This window comes from Syngnathus floridae, unplaced genomic scaffold (genome assembly GCF_059516105.1).
Source record: "Syngnathus floridae isolate MCC-2025c unplaced genomic scaffold, RoL_Sflo_1.0 HiC_scaffold_65, whole genome shotgun sequence".
Lineage (NCBI taxonomy): Eukaryota > Metazoa > Chordata > Actinopteri > Syngnathiformes > Syngnathidae > Syngnathus > Syngnathus floridae.
Genome location: NW_028284094.1, coordinates 148,252 through 166,188, shown reverse-complemented (window position 1 = coordinate 166,188; position 17,937 = coordinate 148,252). Strand labels below are relative to the sequence as shown.

General features: G+C 45.7%; 1 long non-coding RNA gene across 1 annotated transcript; it reads right to left on the bottom strand.

Annotated features, from left to right (window-relative positions):
- Positions 1–6,860: 6,860 nt before the first annotated feature.
- On the bottom strand, positions 6,861–9,132 carry LOC148378103 (uncharacterized). Its single transcript, XR_015856182.1, has 3 exons — positions 8,967–9,132; positions 8,766–8,843; positions 6,861–6,949 (listed from the first exon to the last, which is right to left on the bottom strand). It is a non-coding gene; the product is annotated as an uncharacterized LOC148378103 (long non-coding RNA).
- Between the last annotated feature and the right edge of the window lie 8,805 nt (positions 9,133–17,937).

The window sequence follows — 17,937 nt, the reverse complement described above, 5'->3', positions numbered from 1 at the left end:
TGACGTACCTCCTCAGTCATCCAGGGTCGTTGGTTGCCCCGGGTGATGATATTCTTAGTGGTGCTGACGTCCTCGGTGCATTTGTTGATGTAGGCTGACACAGTCATGGCACACGCATGTCTAATCTACATCGGGAAATCTGGGAGGGAGGGAGGTAGGCAGGCAGGGAGGCAGGCAGGGAGGCAGGCAGTGTCTGTCTGTTGAGGTTTTCACCTTGTTCTTCTCCTGCTGAAGTTCTAACTGGACGTCCATCAGTTTGGTTCTCAGCTCGTCATTGGCGGCCTGAAGGGCGTCCGTTCGCTCCGCCTTGGCCCGCCCTGCCGGAGCTCGTTTGGACATCTCTTACTCGAGTCTCGCCCGGTCGTCAGTCAGAGATCACAACATTTGTACCTGGAGAGCACAAACGCAGCGCTGTTTTCCACTGGCTTCGAACTCAACTTCAATCGGTACCGTAACTTACAACATCATAAACATAGAACTAGCTTGACTTATTCATTGAATAAATGCATTTGGTTCTTCAAAACTGCATCACGCAACATAGCGTGACCGAGACGGCCGTTATCCACCTGCGTGAAGTTATTTGGTGAAATGAATGAGATGTTTAAGACACCATCGTTCTGTCTCTCTGTAGATGAAGGGAAATAATCGATTGCTGAAGGTCCAAAGGTGTTGTGATAAACAAATAAACATATTAGTGATTAGTGACATATTTGTGATAAACATATTAGGCAGGATAATCACATATGTTAACTTGACTGCCCACACTGTATTTATTTATGGTTATTTGTTAAATCGAGTACTGTTAGACATGAAATAGGAAGTGTTTAACATAAATGGAAGACGAAAGGGGTACTCACCATTGTAGCTCCTGCTGGTCAATGATACGAGCCTCTTCTTGCAGTGGAAAACATACAGCCAACAAACACCGTGGAACCTAAAGGAATGAAATTAAACATTAACATTTAGCCTCAACCAACATTCACAGATACAACGCAACGCAAACTACACAAACGTAAATCTTTTTAAACACAATGAGTTGTACTTACCGTGTACGCTCTAGACGGTCCACTTGCAAGCAGAAAATAAAGATATTTCTGTTGATAATCGTCGTGTTTGTATCCGGTGTCTCGCTCAAGGCCATTGCGCCCACAGATTTGAATTTTGGCGAGAGTTCAGCCTATTGACGTCATTTCCGCGGTGTAATACCCGCATATCTGAAACGGCAAAGTTAAGAGTAGAGTTAAATAAAGTTTTTAGTCAACGCAATAATTTACAACCGTTGACCAGTCGAAATAATCGTCGAAATTTGGCGTCTGTGGCTGGAAGCAGACGCCGAGTTCGACGTTCCTCCCAAACGCCAAACTCCCTCGCTTTTCAGGGCTAAAAAAAAAACAGTTGTAATTACCTTGTACGCTCTAGACGGTCAAGTTGCAAGCTGAAAACAAAAATATTTGCCTTGTTAGTCATCGTGTTACTAACCGCTGTGTCTTGTTTGCCAGAATTGCCGCTTTCCTACTTCCTGTTGCAAGCCACGCCCACGGAGTATAATTTTGCCGTGAGTTCCGCCTATTGACGTCATGTCCGCGTCACATGACTGCGACGTAATATTATCTAAAACTGTTTGTGCGGTATTGTGTTGTTCTGTGCGGTGTTGTGTTATTCTGTGCGGCGTCGTGTTGTTCTGTGCGGCGTCGTGTTGTTCAGTGCGACGTCGTGTTGTTCAGTGCGGCATGGTGTTGTTCAGTGCGGCATGGTGTTGTTCAGTGCGGCATGGTGTTGTTCAGTGCGGCATAATGTTGTTCAGTGCGGCATAATGTTGTTCAGTGCGGCATGGTGTTGTTCAGTGCGCCATGGTGTTGTTCAGTGCGGCATGGTGTTGTTCAGTGCGGCATAATGTTGTTCAGTGCGCCATAATGTTGTTCAGTGCGGCATGGTGTTGTTCAGTGCGGGATGGTGTTGTTCAGTGCAGGATGGTGTTGCTCAGTGCGGCATGGTGTTGTTCAATGCGGCATGGTGTTGTTCAGTGCGGGATGGTGTTGTTCAGTGCGGCATGGTGTTGTTCAGTGCGGCACAATGTTGTTCAGTGCGGCATGGTGTTGTTCAGTGCGGCATGGTGTTGTTCAGTGCGGCATGGTGTTGTTCAGTGCGGCATGGTGTTGTTCAGTGCGGAATGGTGTTGTTCAGTGCGGCATGGTGTTGTTCAGTGCGGGATGGTGTTGTTCAATGCGGGATCGTGTTGTACAGTGCGGGGTGGTGTTGTTCAGTGCAGGATGGTGTTGTTCAGTGCGGCATGGTGTTGTTCAATGCGGCATGGTGTTGTTCAGTGCGGGATGGTGTTGTTCATTGCGGCATGGTGTTGTTCAGTGCGGCATGGTGTTGTTCAGTGCGGCATGGTGTTGTTCAGTGCGGCATGGTGTTGTTCAGTGCGGCATAATGTTGTTCAGTGCGGCATGGTGTTGTTCAGTGCGGGTAGGTGTTGTTCAGTGCAGGATGGTGTTGTTCAGTGCGGCATGGTGTTGTTCAGTGCAGCATAGTGTTGTTCAGTGCAGCATGGTGTTGTTCAGTGCGGCATGGTGTTGTTCAGTGCGGCATGGTGTTGTTCAATGCGGCATGGTGTTGTTCGATGCGGGATCGTGTTGTTCAGTGCGGGGTGGTGTTGTTCAGTGCAGGATGGTGTTGTTCAGTCCGGCATGGTGTTGTTCAATGCGGCATGGTGTTGTTCAGTGCTGGATGGTGTTGTTCATTGTGGCATGGTGTTGTTCAGTGCGGCATGGTGTTGTTCAGTGCGGCATGGTGTTGTTCAGTGCGGCATGGTGTTGTTCAGTGCGGCATGGTGTTGTTCAGTGCGGGATGGTGTTGTTCAATGCGGGATGGTGTTGTACAGTGCGGGGTGGTGTTGTTCAGTGCAGGATGGTGTTGTTCAGTGCGGCATGGTGTTGTTCAATGCGGCATGGTGTTGTTCAGTGCGGGATGGTGTTGTTCATTGCGGCATGGTGTTGTTCAGTGCGGCATGGTGTTGTTCAGTGCGGCATGGTGTTGTTCAGTGCGGCATGGTGTTGTTCAGTGCGGCATAATGTTGTTCAGTGCGGCATGGTGTTGTTCAGTGCGGGTAGGTGTTGTTCAGTGCAGGATGGGGTTGTTCAGTGCGGCATGGTGTTGTTCAATGCGGCATGGTGTTGTTCAGTGCGGGATGGTGTTGTTCAGTGCGGGATGGTGTTGTTCAGTGCGGCATGGTGTTGTTCCGTGCGGCATGGTGTTGTTCAGTGCGGGATGGTGTTGTTCATTGCGGCATGGTGTTGTTCAGTGCGGCATGGTGTTGTTCAATGCGGCATGGTGTTGTTCAATGCGGCATGGTGTTGTTCAATGCGGGATCGTGTTGTTCAGTGCGGGGTGGTGTTGTTCAGTGCAGGATGGTGTTGTTCAGTGCGGCATGGTGTTGTTCAATGCGGCATGGTGTTGTTCAGTGCTGGATGGTGTTGTTCATTGTGGCATGGTGTTGTTCAGTGCGGCATGGTGTTGTTCAGTGCGGCATGGTGTTGTTCAGTGCAGGATGGTGTTGTTCAGTGCGGCATGGTGTTGTTCAATGCAGGATCGTGTTGTTCAGTGCAGCATAATGTTGTTCAGTGCAGCATGGTGTTGTTCAGTGCGGCATGGTGTTGTTCAATGCGGCATGGTGTTGTTCAGTGCGGGATGGTGTTGTTCAGTGCGGCATGGTGTTGTTCAGTGCGGCATAATGTTGTTCAGTGCAGCATGGTGTTGTTCAGTGCGGCATGGTGTTGTTCAGTGCGACATAATGTTGTTCAGTGCGGCATAATGTTGTTCAGTGCGGCATGGTGTTGTTCAGTGCGGCATGGTGTTGTTCAGTGCGGCATGATGTTGTTCAGTGCGGCATGGTGTTGTTCAGTGCAGGATGGTGTTGTTCAGTGCGGCATGGTGTTGTTCAATGCGGCATGGTGTTGTTCAGTGCGGGATGGTGTTGTTCAGTGCAGGATGGTGTTGTTCAGTGCGGCATGGTGTTGTTCAGTGCGGAATGGTGTTGTTCAGTGCGGCATGGTGTTGTTCAGTGCGGCATGGTGTTGTTCAGTGCAGGATGGTGTTGTTCAATGCGGGATGGTGTTGTTCAGTGCGGGATGGTGTTGTTCAGTGCAGGATGGTGTTGTTCAGTGCGGCATGGTGTTGTTCAATGCGGCATGGTGTTGTTCAGTGCAGGATGGTGTTGTTCAGTGCGGCATGGTGTTGTTCAATGCGGCATGGTGTTGTTCAATGCGGCATGGTGTTGTTCAGTGCGGCATGGTGTTGTTCAGTGCGGCATAATGTTGTTCAGTGCGGCATGGTGTTGTTCAGTGCGGCATGGTGTTGTTCAGTGCAGCGTAATGTTGTTCAGTGCGGCATGGTGTTGTTCAGTGCGGAATGCTGTTGTTCAGTGCGGCATGGTGTTGTTCAGTGCGGGATGGTGTTTTTCAGTGCGGCATGGTGTTGTTCCGTGCGGCATGGTGTTGTTCAGTGCGGGATGGTGTTGTTCATTGCGGCATGGTGTTGTTCAGTGCGGCATGGTGTTGTTCAGTGCGCCATAATGTTGTTCAGTGCGGCATGGTGTTGTTCAGTGCGGCATGGTGTTGTTCACTGCGGCATAATGTTGTTCAGTGCGGCATAATGTTGTTCAGTGCAGCATAATGTTGTTCAGTGCGGCATAATGTTGTTCAGTGCGGCATAATGTTGTTCAGTGCGGGATGGTGTTGTTCATTGCGGCATGGTGTTGTTCAGTGCGGCATGGTGTTGTTCAGTGCGGCATGGTGTTGTTCAGTGCGGGATGGTGTTGTTCAGTGCAGGATGGTGTTGTTCAGTGCGGCATGGTGTTGTTCAATGCGGCATGGTGTTGTTCAGTGCAGGATGGTGTTGTTCAATGCGGGATGGTGTTGTTCAGTGCGGGATGGTGTTGTTCAGTGCAGGATGGTGTTGTTCAGTGCGGCATGGTGTTGTTCAATGCGGCATGGTGTTGTTCAGTGCAGGATGGTGTTGTTCAGTGCGGCATGGTGTTGTTCAATGCGGCATGGTGTTGTTCAATGCGGCATGGTGTTGTTCAGTGCGGCATGGTGTTGTTCAGTGCGGCATAATGTTGTTCAGTGCGGCATGGTGTTGTTCAGTGCGGCATGGTGTTGTTCAGTGCAGCGTAATGTTGTTCAGTGCGGCATGGTGTTGTTCAGTGCGGAATGCTGTTGTTCAGTGCGGCATGGTGTTGTTCAGTGCGGGATGGTGTTTTTCAGTGCGGCATGGTGTTGTTCCGTGCGGCATGGTGTTGTTCAGTGCGGGATGGTGTTGTTCATTGCGGCATGGTGTTGTTCAGTGCGGCATGGTGTTGTTCAGTGCGCCATAATGTTGTTCAGTGCGGCATGGTGTTGTTCAGTGCGGCATGGTGTTGTTCACTGCGGCATAATGTTGTTCAGTGCGGCATAATGTTGTTCAGTGCAGCATAATGTTGTTCAGTGCGGCATAATGTTGTTCAGTGCGGCATAATGTTGTTCAGTGCGGGATGGTGTTGTTCATTGCGGCATGGTGTTGTTCAGTGCGGCATGGTGTTGTTCAGTGCGGCATGGTGTTGTTCAGTGCGGGATGGTGTTGTTCAGTGCAGGATGGTGTTGTTCAGTGCGGCATGGTGTTGTTCAATGCGGCATGGTGTTGTTCAGTGCGGGATGGTGTTGTTCAGTGCGGCATGGTGTTGTTCAGTGCGGCATAATGTTGTTCAGTGCGGCATGGTGTTGTTCAGTGCGGCATGGTGTTGTTCAGTGCGGCATAATGTTGTTCAGTGCGGCATGGTGTTGTTCAGTGCGGAATGGTGTTTTTCAGTGCGGCATGGTGTTGTTCAGTGCGGGATGGTGTTGTTCAGTGCGGCATGGTGTTGTTCAGTGCGGCATAATGTTGTTCAGTGCGGCATGGTGTTGTTCAGTGCGGCATGGTGTTGTTCAGTGCGGCATGGTGTTGTTCAGTGCGGGATGGTGTTGTTCAGTGCGGGATGGTGTTGTTCAGTGCGGCATGGTGTTCAATGCGGAATGGTGTTGTTCAGTGCAGGATGGTGTTGTTCAGTGCGGCATGGTGTTGTTCAGTGCGGCATAATGTTGTTCAGTGCGGCATGGTGTTGTTCAGTGCGGCATGGTGTTGTTCAGTGCGGCATAATGTTTTTCAGTGCGGCATGGTGTTGTTCAGTGCGGCATAATGTTCAGTGTGGCATAATGTTGTTCAGTGCGGCATGGTGTTGTTCAGTGCGGGATGGTGTTGTTCAGTGCAGGATGGTGTTGTTCAGTGCGGCATGGTGTTGTTCAGTGCGGGATGGTGTCTTTCAGTGCGGCATGGTGTCGTTCAGTGCGGCATGGTGTCGTTCAGTGCGGCATGGTGTCTTTCAGTGCGTCATGGTGTCGTTCAGTGCGGCATGGTGTTGTTCAGTGCGGCATGGTGTTGTTCAGTGCGGCATGGTGTTGTTCAGTGCGGGATGGTGTTGTTCAGTGTGGCATGGTGTTCAGTGCGGCATGGTGTTGTTCAGTGCAGTATCGTGTTGTTTAGTGCGGTATCGTGTTGTTCAGTGCGGTATCGTGTTGTTCAGTGCAGTATCGTTGTGTTGTTCGTATTGTGTTGTGTTGTTCGTAATGTGTTGTGTTGTTCGTATTGTGTTGTGTTGTTCGTATTGTGTTGTGTTGTTCGTATTGTGTTGTGTTGTTCATATTGTGTTGTTCATATTGTGTTGAGTTGTTCGTATTGTGTTGTGTTGTTCGTATTGTGTTGCCTTTAACACTTAGCCTCTAACACTTAGCCTCTAACACTTAGCCTCTAGCACCTAGAAGGTAAATAAATAGGAAGGAAGGACTCACCGGTGACGTCTTCGCCCACGTCCAAGCGTTGTACTTTGTATTTTCATCCTTCTGACAGTGGAAAACATAGCCAACAAACACCGTGGAACCTAAACGAATGAAAGAAAACTATCATTTGGCCACAACAGACATTCACAGATACAACACAATGTGACGTGCGGGGTTGAGGTTAAAGGTTGAGTGAAGGGCCCTCGTTTTAAACTACTTTTTTGAAAAGGATTGGGAACAAGTAAGACGTATTTAATTTATTTAATGGGACGTAGTAAGAGCTATTGAATTTAATCTATGTATTATATTCTATTGTATTGTATTCTGTTGTATTCTTTTGGATTGTATTCACACTAACCCCACTAAAACTTCAGCCCACAAAAACTCGCCTCTGGCGCCTAGCCTCTGGCTTTTAGCCTCTAACACTTAGCCTTTAACACTTAGCCTAGAAGGTGAATAAATAGGGTTAAAGGTTGAGTGAAGGGACCTCGTTTTAAACTACTTTTTTGAAAAGGAGTGGGAACAAGTAACACGTATTTAATTTATTTAATGGGAACTAGTAAGACTTATTAAATTTATTTAATCTACTTTTCTTCCCAGGCAAAATTTGATGTGCTGCAATTCCAAATTTCCAAAGTGAATGAAGGAATGAAGTCCTTTAAATTATGATTTTGTATAAATACTAGGCATTAACACAAAATTGACGGCACAAAATGGGCAGACTTTACTTGTTTGAAAAGGACTGGTTACAAGACAGACTTTTTTAATTTATTTAATGGGAAGAAGACTTATTTAGTTTAATTGATCTATTTTTGTTCCCTGGCAAAATTCGATTTGCTGCAATTCCAAATTTCCAAAGTGAATGAAGGAAAGAAGTCGTTTAAATTATGATTTTGTTTAAATACTAGGCATAGACACAAAATCTACGGCACAAAATGGGCAGACTTTACTTGTTTGAAGAGGACTGGTTACAAGACAGACTTTTCTGATTTATTTAATGGGAAGAGGACTTATTTAGTTTATTTAATCTATTTTTGTTCCCTGGCAAAATTGGATTTGCTGAAATTGTATTTTACCAAATCTTGACCTGAGACCTGATAGGAAGTATTAAACGCTTAGTTAAATCAATACAAGTTGGTAATAAGAGCGAGTAATGTTGGTTGAACCGATGAATGAAGGTTGAAAGCAATTTAAATTATGACTTTGTATAAATACTAGATATTAACAGAACATCTACTGCGCAAAATGGGCAGAGTTTACTTGTTTGAGAAGGAGTGGCTTATTCAAAACTAAGATTTATTTAATCTGTTTGTTCCCAGGCAAAATTGGATGTGATGCAATTCCAAATTTCACCACATGATGGTGCCCAATTTTGACTTCATAGGACATATTAAACACTTAGCTTGTTATTATGTTCAAGGTAATCAGATTTGTTTATTATTCTAATGGCCTCTTCAAAACTATTCTGGATTACTACTTTGGATCTATTCTACATTACTTGGCAACAACATACTCTGTAACAGATTAGGCAGTATAATCATATATGTTAACTTGAGAGTGCCCACACTCAATCTACTTATCGTGATGTGTTAAATCAATTACTGTTAGACATTATTTGTCTGATAATCTACCAAATCTTTGAATTGAAGAATTTGTGATTTAATTAATAGCTTGTTGTTATGTTAAGGGTAATCATACTTGTATATAATTCTAATGGCCTTCTTTTGAAAACTATTCTGAATTACAACTTTGGATCTTATATTACTTTGCAACAATCTACTCTGTGACAGATTAGGCAGTATAATCACATATGTTAACTTCAGTGCCCACACTGTATTTATTTATGGTTATTTGTTAAATCAAGTACTGTTAGACATGAAATAGGAAGTGTTTAACATAAATGTTATGGCTACTCACCATTGTAGCTCGCTCCTGGTCAATGATACGGGCCTCTTCTTGCAGTGGAAAACTTGCAGCCAACAAACACCGTGGAACCTAAAGGAATGAAATTAAACATTAACATTTCGCCTCGACCAATTTTCACACGTACAACGCAACGCGGCTACACTTCTGCTATTACAAACGTAAATCTCCTTAAACACAATGAGTGTTACTTACCGTGTACGCTCTAGACGGTCCAGTTGCAAGCAGAAAATAAAGATATTTCTGTTGATAATCGTCGCTGCTCAGCGGCTCACGGCCATCGCGCCAACAGATTTGAATTTTGGCGGAGGTTCGGGCAATTACGTCATATCCGCGGCACATGACTGCGACGTAATACCCGCTTATCTGAAACGGCAGTTAAAAGTAGAGTTACATCAAGTTTTCTTGGAACCTAAACGAATGAAAGAAAACTATCATTTGGCCACAACCAAGATTCACAGATACAACACAACGTGCGGGGTTGAGGTTAAAGATTGAGTGAAGGGCCCTCGTTTTAAACTACTGTTTTGAAAAGGAGTGGAAACAAGTAAGACGTATTTAATTTATTTAATGGGAAGTAGTAAGACTTATTAAATTTATTTAATCTACTTTTCTTCCCAGGCAAAATTTGATGTGCTGCAATTCCAAATTTCCAAAGTGAATGAAGGAATGAAGTCCTTTAAATTATGATTTTGTATAAATACTAGGCATAAACACAAAATCGACGGCACAAAAAAAATTGTATTTTGCCAAATCTTGACTTGAGACCTGATAGGAAGTATTAAACGCTTAGTTAAATCAATACAAGTTGGTAATAAGAGCGAGTAATGTTGGTTGAACCGATGAATGAAGGTTGAAAGCAATTTAAATTATGACTTTGTATAAATACTAGATATTAACAGAACATCTACTGCGCGAAATGGGCAGAGTTTACTTGTTTGAGAAGGAGTGGCTTATTCAAAACTAAGATTTATTTAATCTGTTTGTTCCCAGGCAAAATTGGATGTGATGCAATTCCAAATTTCACCACATGATGGTGCCCAATTTTGACTTCATAGGACATATTAAACACTTAGCTTGTTATTATGTTCAAGGTAATCAGATTTGTTTATTATTCTAATGGCCTCTTCAAAACTATTCTGGATTACTACTTTGGATCTATTCTACATTACTTGGCAACAACATACTCTGTAACAGATTAGGCAGTATAATCATATATGTTAACTTGAGAGTGCCCACACTCAATCTACTTATCGTGATGTGTTAAATCAATTACTGTTAGACATTATTTGTCTGATAATCTACCAAATCTTTGAATTGAAGAATTTGTGATTTAATTAATAGCTTGTTGTTATGTTAAGGGTAATCATACTTGTATATAATTCTAATGGCCTTCTTTTGAAAACTATTCTGAATTAAAACTTTGGATCTTATATTACTTTGCAACAATCTACTCTGTGACAGATTAGGCAGTATAATCACATATGTTAACTTCAGTGCCCACACTGTATTTATTTATGGTTATTTGTTAAATCAAGTACTGTTAGACATGAAATAGGAAGTGTTTAACATAAATGTTATGGCTACTCACCATTGTAGCTCGCTCCTGGTCAATGATACGAGCCTCTTCTTGCAGTGGAAAACTTGCAGCCAACAAACACCGTGGAACCTAAAGGAATGAAATTAAACATTAACATTTCGCCTCGACCAATTTTCACACGTACAACGCAACGCGGCTACACTTCTGCTATTACAAACGTAAATCTCCTTAAACACAATGAGTGTTACTTACCGTGTACGCTCTAGACGGTCCAGTTGCAAGCAGAAAATAAAGATATTTCTGTTGATAATCGTCGCTGCTCAGCGGCTCACGGCCATCGCGCCAACAGATTTGAATTTTGGCGGAGGTTCGGGCAATTACGTCATATCCGCGGCACATGACTGCGACGTAATACCCGCTTATCTGAAACGGCAGTTAAAAGTAGAGTTACATCAAGTTTTCTTGGAACCTAAACGAATGAAAGAAAACTATCATTTGGCCACAACCAAGATTCACAGATACAACACAACGTGCGGGGTTGAGGTTAAAGATTGAGTGAAGGGCCCTCGTTTTAAACTACTGTTTTGAAAAGGAGTGGAAACAAGTAAGACGTATTTAATTTATTTAATGGGAAGTAGTAAGACTTATTAAATTTATTTAATCTACTTTTCTTCCCAGGCAAAATTTGATGTGCTGCAATTCCAAATTTCCAAAGTGAATGAAGGAATGAAGTCCTTTAAATTATGATTTTGTATAAATACTAGGCATAAACACAAAATCGACGGCACAAAATGGGCAGACTTTACTTGTTTGAAAAGGACTGGTTACAAGACAGACTTTTTTAATTCATTTAATGGGAAGAAAACTTATTTAGTTTAATTGATCTATTTTTGTTCCCTGGCAAAATTCGATTTGCTGCAATTCCAAATTTCCAAAGTGAATGAAGGAAAGAAGTCGTTTAAATTATGATTTTGTTTAAATACTAGGCATAGACACAAAATCTACGGCACAAAATGGGCAGACTTTACTTGTTTGAAGAGGACTGGTTACAAGACAGACTTTTCTGATTTATTTAATGGGAAGAGGACTTATTTAGTTTATTTAATCTATTTTTGTTCCCTGGCAAAATTGGATTTGCTGAAATTGTATTTTGCCAAATCTCGATTTGAGACCTGATAGGAAGTATTAAACGCTTAGTTAAATCAATACAAGTTGGTAATAAGAGCGAGTAATGTTGGTTGAACCGATGAATGAAGGTTGAAAGCAATTTAAATTATGACTTTGTATAAATACTAGATATTAACAGAACATCTACTGCGCAAAATGGGCAGAGTTTACTTGTTTGAGAAGGAGTGGCTTATTCAAAACTAAGATTTATTTAATCTGTTTGTTCCCAGGCAAAATTGGATGTGATGCAATTCCAAATCTATCTGAAACGGCAGTTAAAAGTAGAGTTACATAGTTTTCTTTTTTAATCAACACAATCATTTACAACCGTTGACCAGAAAGAATCGTCGAAATTCGACGTCCCCCACAAACGCCACGCTCACTCGCTTTTCAGGGCAACAAAAGTACTTCTTTTTAAAAACGATGAGTTGTACTTACCGTGTACGCTCTGGACGGTCCAGTTGCAAGCAGAAAATAAAAATATTTCTCTTGTTAGTCGTATGTTACCATCCGCTGTGTCTTTGTCAACATCGCCGCCATTTTCCTACTTCCTGCTGCGAGCCACGCCCACGGATTTAAATTTGGGCGGAAGCTCTTTCCATTGGCGTCGTTTTCGCGTATAGCAAATCCGATTGGTTGGGAAGGGGGCACGGTTATGCAGCCGAGGGGTCCTGTGATCGGTGGGATGTAAAGTAGGCGTCGACGTCACGTCCGCGTCACGTGACCACGACGTGGCAGACGTCATATAGCAACCGCTGTTTTGTTTAGTAGATTTACAGTTGTTATGCATTGGCATAATGGTGTGCACTCAAAATAGATTTAAATAAATTAAATATTTCTTCTGCCCACTCCCTTTTAAACAAGTTAACTCTGCCCACGTCCATTGACATCTTGTCTGCGTCACGTGACCACGACGTAGCGACGTCATGTAGTAACCGCTGTTTTGATCAGTAGACTTACAGTTATTATGCGTTGACATAATGGCGCACTGGTTAGCATGGCCACCTCTTAAGCATGATGTTGCGGGTTCGACGCCTGATCAATGTTAGCATGGAGTGAGCTTAAGTGCATGGCGCTGAAGATTTGAATCTTTGAAATGCGCTGAGGTCTGACATATCAGGCAGAATGGTTTGCCATCACGTTCAACAAAAAATAGAAACTTTCCCACTCTGATTAAAACGTCCTGTGTTCATCTACGTATTTTCGTTTTGCTGTGCATCTTTTCCCTGCCATTTCGAGAGCCCAATTGACACTCATAGTTTAAAGAAATGTGTTTGCCCATCCTACTTTGTGGAATTTCACCACATGCGCTTTTGACCAAAATACCAAATTGAACTCAAGTGAAGCCAACACGCACCCCCCCCCCCCCCCCCCCCCCCCCCACACACACACACACACACACAAATGTTGATATGAACATAAAAGAGCCGCATGCGGTTCGGGAGTTGCGGCTTGGCCAAACCTGTACTATACAACTTTATTTGTATAAAATTTTCACAACAGCTGTCACACAAACAAAGCGGGAAAAACCGAAGACGTGCGTGTTCCGCCCACGCTGGATTTATTTGCACCTTTGAAAAGACACCGTATTGCCGCAGATGTGGCAAAGAGTACTTTTGGGCATCTGAGACGGAAGGATGTCCAAAGCATCACGTCACCTGCTCTGGTAGGCATGGTGGTGGGACGTTGAGGTCAACCGCTTTGGGGTTGGCTGAATCTTTGATCGCAGGATGCCACACACTTGAAGACAGAAGCAGAAAAGCAGAGCTAAATGCAAAATGTACTCACCGGTGACTCCAATTTTTTTCCCCCTGAAGAAACAGCTGGACGGGTGGCCCCGGCTGGCCAGTGGGACTCTTGTTATTCTGACCCTTTTTAGTGCGCGTTTGGGGCAACAACCGTTTTTTGTGGCGCTCTCTTCTGGTTCAAAAGTGCCCTGCATGTGAATTTGCTTTTCCTGCCTTCTGATTGGATGAGCGCCGGTGTGACGCGGTGCCTCTGTCACCGTGGCGGGGGGTATACGTTGGCATCGGAGCGTCTGCCAACGTCTGAGACCGGCTGGCAGTGTATCGGAGGTGTCGAGTGCGGTGCCGCTGGAGCTCACTCACCAGCTGGTGTTAGGGCCACAGAATGAAGGCCAAGGAGAAGAATAGAAAGAGAAACAGAAACTTCTCCTCCAATTGTTTGATTTGTCTCTTCTGAGCTTCGATGAATTCTTTCAGCTCTTTGTTCCTCTAGGACGGACAAATGGAAAGTGGCATTCAAAAGCCAGTAAGCGTGCAAGTAAGTGCCGGGCTGGCTTTGGGCCCTTACCTGTTGCGCGCTGTGCAGCAGATCCATTCTCTCTTGGAGGATGCAAGCGTCGCGCTCCCTCAACTCGCACATCAGGGCTCGCTTCCATTGGTCCACGGCGCTCCTAAGCTCTTCTCTCTGATCCGCCGTCAGCACGTCATTCACGCCAGCGTGGCTGGCTTTTTCGCCGTCCGTGGCGGGGCAGTCCCGCTGCGGTAGCGCCTCGTACAACATGGCCTCCAGCTCCAGGATCCTCTGGGCCGCAATCCTCGTCCATCAGTGGTCCGGCGGGAGATTTGAGGGCGGCTTACCTTATGAGCCTGGTCCATGGAACACTTCCTGAAGTCCAACTCTTCATCCAGGTAGCCCTTCTGCTTGCAGAACATATCCTAGCACAGCTCAAGGTCAGAATTGTTGGGGCACATTGCCGGAGTTCCCCTTGGCTGATGTCGCGTGTCTGTCTACCTTCTCACTTTCAATGTCCAACATCTTCTGTTGAAGTGCTGACTTGGTCACTTTGATGTATTCTAACCACTGAGGAAAGGCTGCTGTCACATAAGCAGAATGCGAGAGCGTGCGTGGACGTGCGCGTTACCTTCTCGGCTAGGGTGAGAAGGGTCCTGGCGTGAATCACGACCACCTGCTCCTCGTTGGTGAGATTCTGCAAGAGCCCAAAGGCACAGCGTCAACAAGCTTCTTTCAGCGCAAAGCCTTCCAAAAGTCACATTTGAGCCGCGAGATAGTGCAAGATAGAGGTCCGTAGTGTCATAAAGTACAGTTCTGTGAATGTGTGATGCAGAGTTCAGTTTAGAGCTCAACAGTTCTAGTGTTCAACAGTCTGATGACAGCAGGGAAAAAGCTGTTGCAGAACCTGGTGGACCTGCAGCGGATGCTGCAAACCTCTTCCCAGAGGGCAGCAGGGAGAACAGTCCATGGTGGGGGTGTGATGGGTCATTGATGATGTTACGGGCACGGGACATGCAGCGCTGAGATGAAATGTCCTGAATGGAGGGAAGAGGAGCCCCTATGATCCTCTCTGCTGTCCTCACCACTCTCCTCACGTTCTTCCAATCGGAGGCGGTGCAGCCTCCACACCATACAGAGAGACAGCTTGTCAGAATGCTCTCTATGGTGCTCCTGTAGAACGTCCTCATGATGGGTGGGGGCAGGTGGGCTCTCCTCATCCTCCGCAGGAAGTACAAGCGCTTCTGTGCCCTCTTGACCAGTGCCGTAGTGTTCATAGTCCAGGTGAGGTCTTCTGTGATGTGGACCCCCAGGAATTTGGTGGTGCTGACCACCTCCACAGCTGAGCTGTTGATGATCAGTGGAGCGTGGTGAGGCTGTTTTTTCCTGAAGTCGACGACGATCTCCTTCATCTTCTCCTCATTCAGGATCAGGCTGTTTTCTCTGCACCAGCCCACCAGCTGCTCCACCTCCTCTCTGTAGTCCAGGTCGTTGTTGTCTCTGATGAGCCCCACCACCGTTGTGTCGTCTGCTGACTTCACGATGTGATTGGTGGTGAACCTGAGGACGCAGTCGTGTGTCATCAGGGTGAACAGCAGGGGGCTCAGGACGCAGCCCTGAGGGGAGCCTGTGCTGAGGGTGATGACATCAGAGGTGTTCTGTCCGACCCGGACTGACTGAGGTCTGTTGGTGAGGAAGTCTAGCAGCCAGTTGCGAAGGGGGGTGTTGAAGCCCAGGTGTTCCAATTTTCCTACCAGATGCTGTGGGATGATGGTGTTAAACGCTGAGCTGAAGTCCAGGAACAGCATCCGCACATGGGTGTTCTTCTCCTCCAGGTGAGCCAGGCTCAGGTGAAGAACGGAGGAGATGGCGTCCTGAGTGGAGCGGTTTTGCCGGTCGGCAAACTGGAACGGGTCAAATAATAGGGGGAGTCTGGAAACGATGTGACCTTTAAGCAGCCTTTCGAAGCACTTCATCATAACCGGAGTCAGTGCAACAGGCCGGTAATCATTAAATGAGGTGATTTGAGGTTTCTTCGGCACCGGAATGATGGAGGCAGTCTTAAAGCACGCCGGCACTGTGGCTTGGCCCAGCGAGGTGTTAAAAATGTCTGTGATGACCCCAGCCAGATGACTTGCACATTCCCTGAACACACGCCCAGGAATGTTGTCGGGGCCAGGGGCCTTACAGGGGTTGACTCTCCTCAGGGTCTTCAACACATCGGCGGAGTCAAGGCAGAGTACCTCCTCTTTCTGATGGGGGACAGTTTTAACTGCTGGAGTGCCGTTTAGTGCCTCGAACCTCCCAAAGAAGTTATTTAGACCATTTAGAAAGTCAGCATCAACTACACCCACCGGGGGGGGGGGGGGAGTTGTAGTCTGTAATCGCCCGTATGCCTTGCCACATACTCCTGATGTTTTTGACGTCGTGGAAACGATCCTGAAATTTTCGACTGTGGTCTCGCTTCGCTATCCTGATGGCACGGTTCAAGTTGGCTCTCGCTGTCCTCAGTGTCTCCTTGTCGCCAGACTTGAAGGCAGAGTTCCGCGCTCGTAGCGTTTGACGTACCTCCTCAGTCATCCAGGGTCGTTGGTTGCCCCGGGTGATGATATTCTTAGTGGTGCTGACGTCCTCGGTGCATTTGTTGATGTAGGCTGACACAGTCATGGCACACGCATGTCTAATCTACATCGGGAAATCTGGGAGGGAGGGAGGGAGGCAGGCAGGGAGGCAGGCAGGGAGGCAGGCAGTGTCTGTCTGTTGAGGTTTTCACCTTGTTCTTCTCCTGCTGAAGTTCTAACTGGACGTCCATCAGTTTGGTTCTCAGCTCGTCATTGGCGGCCTGAAGGGCGTCCGTTCGCTCCGCCTTGGCCCGCCCTGCCGGAGCTCGTTTGGACATCTCTTACTCGAGTCTCGCCCGGTCGTCAGTCAGAGATCACAACATTTGTACCTGGAGAGCACAAACGCAGCGCTGTTTTCCACTGGCTTCGAACTCAACTTCAATCGGTACCGTAACTTACAACATCATAAACATAGAACTAGCTTGACTTATTCATTGAATAAATGCATTTGGTTCTTCAAAACTGCATCACGCAACATAGCGTGACCGAGACGGCCGTTATCCACCTGCGTGAAGTTATTTGGTGAAATGAATGAGATGTTTAAGACACCATCGTTCTGTCTCTCTGTAGATGAAGGGAAATAATCGATTGCTGAAGGTCCAAAGGTGTTGTGATAAACAAATAAACATATTAGTGATTAGTGACATATTTGTGATAAACATATTAGGCAGGATAATCACATATGTTAACTTGACTGCCCACACTGTATTTATTTATGGTTATTTGTTAAATCGAGTACTGTTAGACATGAAATAGGAAGTGTTTAACATAAATGGAAGACGAAAGGGGTACTCACCATTGTAGCTCCTGCTGGTCAATGATACGAGCCTCTTCTTGCAGTGGAAAACATACAGCCAACAAACACCGTGGAACCTAAAGGAATGAAATTAAACATTAACATTTAGCCTCAACCAACATTCACAGATACAACGCAACGCAAACTACACAAACGTAAATCTTTTTAAACACAATGAGTTGTACTTACCGTGTACGCTCTAGACGGTCCACTTGCAAGCAGAAAACAAAGATATTTCTGTTGATAATCGTCGTGTTTGTATCCGGTGTCTCGCTCAAGGCCATTGCGCCCACAGATTTGAATTTTGGCGAGAGTTCAGCCTATTGACGTCATTTCCGCGGTGTAATACCCGCATATCTGAAACGGCAAAGTTAAGAGTAGAGTTAAATAAAGTTTTTAGTCAACGCAATAATTTACAACCGTTGACCAGTCGAAATAATCGTCAAAATTTGGCGTCTGTGGCTGGAAGCAGACGCCGAGTTCGACGTTCCTCCCAAACGCCAAACTCCCTCGCTTTTCAGGGCTCAAAAAAAAAACAGTTGTAATTACCTTGTACGCTCTAGACGGTCAAGTTGCAAGCTGAAAACAAAAATATTTGCCTTGTTAGTCATCGTGTTACTAACCGCTGTGTCTTGTTTGCCAGAATTGCCGCTTTCCTACTTCCTGTTGCAAGCCACGCCCACGGAGTATAATTTTGCCGTGAGTTCCGCCTATTGACGTCATGTCCGCGTCACATGACTGCGACGTAATATTATCTAAAGCTGTTTGTGCGGTATTGTGTTGTTC